At 40.0% G+C, this 7,718-nt stretch overlaps 1 non-coding gene across 1 annotated transcript; it reads right to left on the bottom strand.

Moving 5' to 3' along the window:
* Window positions 1-6,217: 6,217 nt before the first annotated feature.
* LOC141425137 (U6 spliceosomal RNA) lies at window positions 6,218-6,324 on the bottom strand. Its single transcript, XR_012450229.1, has one exon. It is a non-coding gene; the product is annotated as a U6 spliceosomal RNA (small nuclear RNA).
* Window positions 6,325-7,718: the final 1,394 nt, after the last annotated feature.

Below are 7,718 nucleotides of genomic sequence, written 5' to 3'. Positions count from 1 at the left end.
CCCATTAAACATTATAAACTCCCCATCTCCTCCCTCCACATCTAAGTTCCTATCAGCCACCATTCTATTTTCTGGCTCTATCGTTTGGTCTACTGGCGGTATCTCATTAAATGGAATCATATAGTACTTATCTTTGTATGATTTTATTTCACTTAACTAAATATTTTCAAGTTTCATCTACATCAAAATTTTCTTCCTTTTTAAGGCCAAGTAATATTGCATTGTATGGATATACCATTCATCTGTCTATGGACACTGGGCTTGTTTACTCATTTTACATATTATGAATAAATACTACAGTGAACTTGGGTGTACACATATCTCTTTGAGATGCCATGCTTAATTCTCTGGGGCATATGCCCAGAAAAGCAATTGCTGGATCCCATGATAATATTTTGAGAACCTGCCCTACTTTTTCACAGTGGATGTACCTCTTCACATTTCCACCAACAATGTATAAGACTTCCAATTTCTTTCCATCCTCTATGTCGTATTTATCAGCTGAAGTCCATTTGCCTGTGGAATACTCTTGGTCTTGGGGCGAGGAAACCTTCTGTAACCTCAGGAGCAGAGGCCCGGGCTAACCATCCCCCTCCTGCGTTTCTCATTGGCCTGGCCTGTGCAGAGCCCTCACTCTTGTTTTATTTATTTGGCCCATTTCCCCCCCACCCTGCAAAAAATACCTCTCAAAACATTTTGAGGGCTGAGGGTGTGGCTCAAGTGCTTAGCAAGTACAAGGCCTCAAGTTCAAACTCCAGTACTGCCAAAAAAATAAATAAACAAACAATAAAAACTATTTTGATATATATGTAGGTATTCTTGTAAAATATATGGTGTTATTTTGTGGGGTACATCTTTAATTTTGTGCGTGATGTTATGCTCTTGACTTCATTTTTTTCTATCTTTCCCCCAGCACTCTATTTTTCAGATCTCAGTGTGTGTACCTGTCATTTCTAACCGTATCTTAAGAGCCTCCTCCATGTTATGCTCATCCATTTCCCCAGGGACGCACAGACACCCAGGCTGCCTCTAACTCTCCATCATAGTGGACAGTTGTGAACTGACCACCCTTACACACACACACTTTTGGTGCCATGTGAAAGTTCTAGCAGATATCCAGCACTGGGAGCACTTCCACCACTCGTGTCCAGGTGTCCTTGTTGGGATGGGAAGTCATACATGATATGTACTCATAAAGGCAGCTCAGTGACACCTCTCTGGGCCATTGGCATGCCTGAGACCTGGGAAGGGAAATGATTTTCTCAAACCCACAAGGCAACTTCGGGTTTTGTTGAGGTGAAGATTTTGATTTTGATAACTGGCCTACGTTTTACAGACTTTCCTGGATCCCAGGAGAAGTTGGTTATCAACTGATGGAGTTTTGAGGCAAGCACACACATGTGCAAATCAATATGGTAGACTCCCCGGTTTACTGCCAGCCCAGCAAGTGTTAACTAGTGCCCATGGTTGGTTTTATTTATAAAGGAGCTGCTTGCAACACTTCTGCAACCTCTTTATGACTTGTTCTTATAGCTATTACTATTATAGATGCTGCTGTTGTATGTCGATCCACAGTGCCTCCTGCTTTTAGAAGGTGGTGGGGTCTTCAGCAAGTTCCTTTACCTTAGGAAGGTTGCTCTTCCCCACCCCTTCATCCTGCTTGGCTGGTCGACTGGTCTTAAAAGGCATTTTCCACTTTGTAATTGTTCCCTCACTCCACCTGGGCCTGTGGCCAATTACGGATGGCACATGATGAGTGACAGTGAGCTAGAGAATTCAGGGTCCTACCCTCAGAGGGACCATCTCACCTGTACCTTTTTTTTTTTTTTTTGGTGTCATGGGGTTTGAACTCAGGGTCTCACATGTGCTAGGCTGGTGCTCTTACCGCTTGAGCCATTCCACCAGCCCTCATCTGTATCTTGGAAATAAATCGAGAATAAACTTCTACTCTGGCCATGAAGGCTTTCCCGCTTTGAGAACCCACCTCCTAGAGGAAGAGGGAAGGTTTCCAATGTTCTACCAAAACTGGGCCAATGGCCCATGCTCCAAAATTTACAAGGTAGCACACAACAGGCAGCTGATTTACAGATAATATTTACATAAAAATGCACCCAATGTACAGTGGTACATTTTGATAAACACGTATACCCATGTGCCTACCACCACAATCCCAATCCAGAACATTTCAAGGCTCCCCCAAACTCCCTCGTGATCCTTTAGAATCAAGGCCTCCACCAATTCCAAATTCTCACACAACACTAATTGACATTTTTTTCTTTATAGATTAGTCTTGCATGTTCCAGAATTTCACTTAATGGTATTTACTCTTTGTGGCTGGTTTCTTTCATTTGGCATGCTGTTTTGAGTATGCATTTAGCTGTTGCATATTACCAACAGTACTGAATAATATCCCCATTCTGTCGATGTGCCCAGCATTGCTTTCTCATTGGATGTGACAGCTGGACATATGTTGCCTCTCAACTGCCAATGTACCCATCACTGCCTACTCTGTCCTGGGGGCATAGTCCCTTTAAGAGATTATCCTTCTAATGAGAACACTGTTGGGCTTTGTCAGTAGATGGCGCTGGAGGGACATTGAAGAAAGAAGGAATTTATCTTTCTGGTTCCAGTGAGTTCTGCTCTTACCTTTCTTCCTCTTACTGCTCTGCTGTCAGAGGCACAGGCAATAGAGATGGCCATTAGCGTCCTGCTCCAGCTGTGCACCCCATCACATTAATGCTGTGAGTGAACAACCTGAGCCCAGGGCCCACCTTGATACAGGCTTCCCGGTGAGGACTCTGTGAACCTCAGGTGAGCCGATCTTGACTTTCTGATTCCCTTTGTGTGCCAACTGCCAAGTTCTGTCCCCCAAATTCCCTGGAAGGTTGTTTCCTGTGGCCCTCCAGATGTGGACACCATGCCTCCTGGGCCTTGCATCACTCTGCTTTGCAAGTAGGCTCCTGACTCTCTTGACTCTTCTGGGCATACCCCTGCTAGTCTCCACCTCCCTGATTGATGTTTCCTGCTTACCTGGAGACCCTGGACCAGGTCTGGCCTGGGCAACCCAGCATGCTTCACCACATCACTTGGAGAAGGGTCCTTCTTTGGGTACTCTCCCTCAGCCTATGGATACTTTTTAGAGGTTTTTGTTGTTGGTGGTTGGTTGGTTGGTTAGCTGGTTAATATTTGGATCAAACCCTAACAGTAGAATTTTTTATTGTTTCGAATTTTGTATTGTTTCCAGTTTGGGGTTATAATGAACATTCTTGTCTTTGAGCAGGTCATGTGATAAGGATGTTTGCCTTTATGAGAAATTGCCAAATTGTTTTCCAGAGTGGCTGTTCCATTTTATGTTTCTACTGAAAATGCTGTTCCACATTCCCACCAAGGCTTGACATAGTCAGGTGGGCTTGTAGTTCCTGGTGACTAATGGTGATAAGTATCTTTTCTGGTGCTTATTGATAATTTGTATAATCTTCTTTTGCAACATGTCTGCTCAAATCTTTCCCACAATTACTTGGGCTGTCTTATCAAGTTGTCATCTTGTTATGAGTCTTAATGGTGTCTTTCAAAAAGAAAAGAATTTTAATTTTTATGAAATTAATTTACCTTCTTACTTTTACTTTAGGGTGTTTTTCATATTCTCATATATTATCATAAAGTTATAAAGATTTTCCCCCTATGTTTTCTGGCTGAGGCCTATGATCTGTTTTGAGCTAATTTTTCTACATAGTATGAAGTGATGATTAAGGTTAATGTTTTTCTGTTCAAATGCAGTCATCCTCAGGATACCCTTGTATGTTCAAGAGATTGAGTCCGGGACTCACTATGGATATGAAAAACTGTCAATGGCAAAGTTGTAATCCTAACTAACTACTCAGAAGGCAGAGATCAGGAGCATCAAGGTTTGAAGCTAGTTTGGGTAAATAGTCTGTGAGACCTTGTCTTAAAAAACCCAACACAAAAAACAGGGCTGGTGGAGTGGCACAAGTGGTAGAGTGCCTGCCTAGCGAGCATAACGCCCTGAGTTCAAACCCCACTATTGCCAAAAAAAAAAAAAGTCCTTAATATAAAATAGTTAGCGTTTATATATAACCTACACATATCCTCCTGTTTACTTTATCTGTAGATTATGTTAACGCCTAATATATGTAAATGTTATGCAAACAGTTGTTATACTGTATTGTTTAAGGAATTATGATAAAGAAAAAAAATCTGTATAAGTTCAATACAGATGCAATTGTTTTTTGAATATTTTCAACCCATGGTTGGTTGAATCTGTGGATGCAGAATCTGCAGATATGGAGGGCTGACTGTACATAACATAGCACCATTTGTTGAAAAAAAATTATTGAATTATGTTGGTACATTTGTTGAAAATCAGTTGGTCATGTACTCTCATGTTCCATTGGTCTCTATGTCTATTCATAGAGCATTACCACAGTTACTTTATTGTAGCCCTGTAATCAGGTAACATAAGTCTTCCATCTTGGTTCTTCTTTTCCAAAACTGCTTTACTATTCAAGGTCCTTTGCATTTACAAGTAACTTTTAGCATTACCATGTCAATTTCTACAAAATCCTGATGGGATTTCTATTAAAAGTATATTAAATCTAGAGATCAAATTGGGGAGAACTGACTTCTTGACAATATTGTGTCTTTCAATCCATGGACATTGTATAACTCCTTGTTATGTCCTATAATTGTATATATCCTGTAATTTCTCTCAACAATGTTTGGTGTTTTTCAGTGTATAGGTTTTATATTTGTTAAATGTATTCCTAAGTTTATGTTTTTAAATGTTAGTATAAATGGTATTGTTTTTAAACTTCATTTTCTATAATTATTTTTGATAGTCTATAGAAATAAAATTGGTGTTTGCATGTTAACCTCACATCCTGGGTCCTTGATAAAATATATTAATTCTAGGTTTTTTTCCTTAAATTTTTCTGTGTTCATAATCATGCTATCTTATGATTCCATTCTAATCACCTTTTATTTATCTTTTCTTGCTTAATTGACTAGGACTGCTGGTATAATGTTGAATAGAAGCAGTTAAAAGCAGCCTTTTCTCACTCTTGACCTTAGGGGGAAGGTGTCCAGATTTCACTATTACATATCATGCTGTGTCTAATGGGGGTTATTTTATTTGTTTGAGGCAGGGTCTTGTTATATAACCTTGGCTGGCTTAGAACTTGTGATCCTCTTACCTCAGCCTACTGAGTGCTGGAATTACAGGCATGAGCCACCATATCTGGCTTTAGATCTAAATTTCTCATAAATGCACTTCATGGGGTTAAGGAAGTTCCCTTCTAGTCTAATCTTATTAGCTTTTTTAAAATTGTAAATGAGTATTCAATTTGTTCAAATTCTTTTTATGCATCTATTGAGATGATGATTACATGGTTTTCTTTGAGTGTGTGTGTGTTGCTGGGGATTGAACCCAGGGCTTCATACATGCTAGGCAAGTGCCATACCACTTGAGCCATTCCTCCATTTTTTTTTTTTTGTATTTGTTTTTGAGACAGGGTCTGATAACTTTGCCAGTGCTGGCTTATAGCTGGAACTCCTCCTGCCTCCACCTCCGGCATAGCTGGGATTGTAGGTGTGCAGCACCTTCCCCAGATTTCTCCTTGGTTTTGATTCATCCTATCATTCTTTGCTCCTTTTTTCCTTTTTCTACCTTCTTTTGGATTGAATATTTTTAGTATCACACCATTTATCAAATTGTTTTAGTTTTACTATTTAGGGTTTACTCTGTATATCTTTAATTAGTTTACCTTCCAATGATGCATCTTTAATTAATCTTCCAATGATACCATCCTGCTTAAAGTACAATGTAAAATCTTACATACCGTACTGCCATTTTTCCTGTACCATTTTTTTGTTCAATGATTGGCATACACTTTGCTTCTGTGTAAAGTTTTATACCGCATGATAAATGGCTGTTTGCTTGCTTTTTTTCAGTGCTGGGGATTGAGCCAGGGGCCTTATGCTTGTGGGCAAGAGCTCTATGCCTGAGCTACATCTGCTTCTTGACTTTTTGAGACAGGGTCTCACCACATAGTCCAGGTTGTCCTCCAACTCGAGATCCTCCTGCCTCTGTCTCTGCTGGGATTATGGGTATACACCACAATGCCTGGCTAATTTTAAATACTAATCATTTAAGAAATATTTCATATATATATACATATATATATATATATGGTGCTTTTTAAAAAATATGGAACACTTCACAAATCTGCATGTCATCCTTGTGCAGGGGCCATGCTAATCTTCTCTGTATCATTCCAATTTTAGTGTATGTGCTGCTGAAGCGAGCTCCTCTTTATTCTTTTGTATAGCTCTTAATTTTAATTTGGTATCATTTTCTTTTAGCCTTTAGCTCTCTTTTGGTGGTAGTTGGGTTTGAACTCAAGGCCTTGCACTTGGTAGGCAGGCACCTGAGCTGTATCCAATCCCTAGCCTTTAGTCTTGAAGTGGAAAACTGACAGCAACAGATTCTAACTCAACCCCAGTCCTAAGAAACCACAGATTTACTTTTGTCTCTATAGATTTGCCTCGTATGGACACTTCCTATAAATTAAGTCATGCAGTATGTGATTTTTTCTATGGCTTGACTTTCTTCACTTAGCATGTTTTGAACAGCTATCAGTGCTTCTTTCCTTTTAGTTCCCAGCTACTGTCACATTGTACCACACATTTTCTTGACCCCCCCCTCATAGTGGACGCACATTTGGGCTTTTTCTACATTTTGTATATAACACATGAATGTGCTGCTTGGAACATTTGGGTACACATTTTTGTGTACCTTTTCTTTTTTTTGGCAGTGCTGGGGTTTGAACTCAAGGCCTCATGCTTTCTAGGCTGGTATTCTACTACTTGAGCCACTCCACCAGCCTTTTGTGTATCTTTTATCTTCCTTCCTTCCATATGCTTTCAATGATCTTTTGTTTGTATTTAGGAGAAATGCTAGGTCTATGGTAACTGAACAGTTAGCCTTTTGAGGAACCATCAAATTGATCCCCATGGTGGCTGCATCATTTTATAATTTCCAGAAGGTTGCAATTCCTTTACATTCTTGCCACCAATCATTTAGCTTTTTTTAAATCTTTTTTTTCTTTGTAGTACTGGAGTTTGAACTCAGGGCTTCATGCTTTCTAGGCAGGTGCTGTACCACTTGAGTCACTTCCCCCAGCCCTGTCTTTTTTGACTATAGCCACTCTGGGGGATTCAAGGTAGTATCTCTTTATAGCTTGGATTTGCATTTCCTGGTGGCTAATGAGCTTTTTAATGTGCTTATTGGCTATTTGTAGATCTTCTTTAGAGAAATGCCATTTCAGATCCTTTATCTATCTTTAAATTGGGTTGCTTGTCTATCTTTGACTGAGTTATAAGAGTTCTTTATGGAGGCAATAGGTTAGAATCTGCTTCCCTGCTTCCTCCAGCTTCTCAAGGTTTCCCACATTTCTTGACTCATGTGCCCTTCAATCATCTTCAAAGTCAGTAGCATCACATCTGACTACTCTTTTGCAATTACATCTTCCTCTGACCACAGCTGGGAAGGAGTTTCTATTTTTATTTTAAAGACCCAGGGCAGTCAGGTGTGGTGGTACACACCTAAGAGGCCAAGGCAAGTAGCATCAAGAGTTCACCTGGGCTACATAGCAAGATCCTGTTCCCCATTCCCCCCTATCGCAAAAAAAGGAAGCCAGGAG

The sequence above is a fragment of the Castor canadensis genome, chromosome 7 (genome assembly GCF_047511655.1).
Source record: "Castor canadensis chromosome 7, mCasCan1.hap1v2, whole genome shotgun sequence".
Taxonomy (NCBI): domain Eukaryota; kingdom Metazoa; phylum Chordata; class Mammalia; order Rodentia; family Castoridae; genus Castor; species Castor canadensis.
The sequence above is the reverse complement of the archived record's forward strand: the minus strand, read 5'-3'. Positions and strand labels throughout refer to the sequence as shown.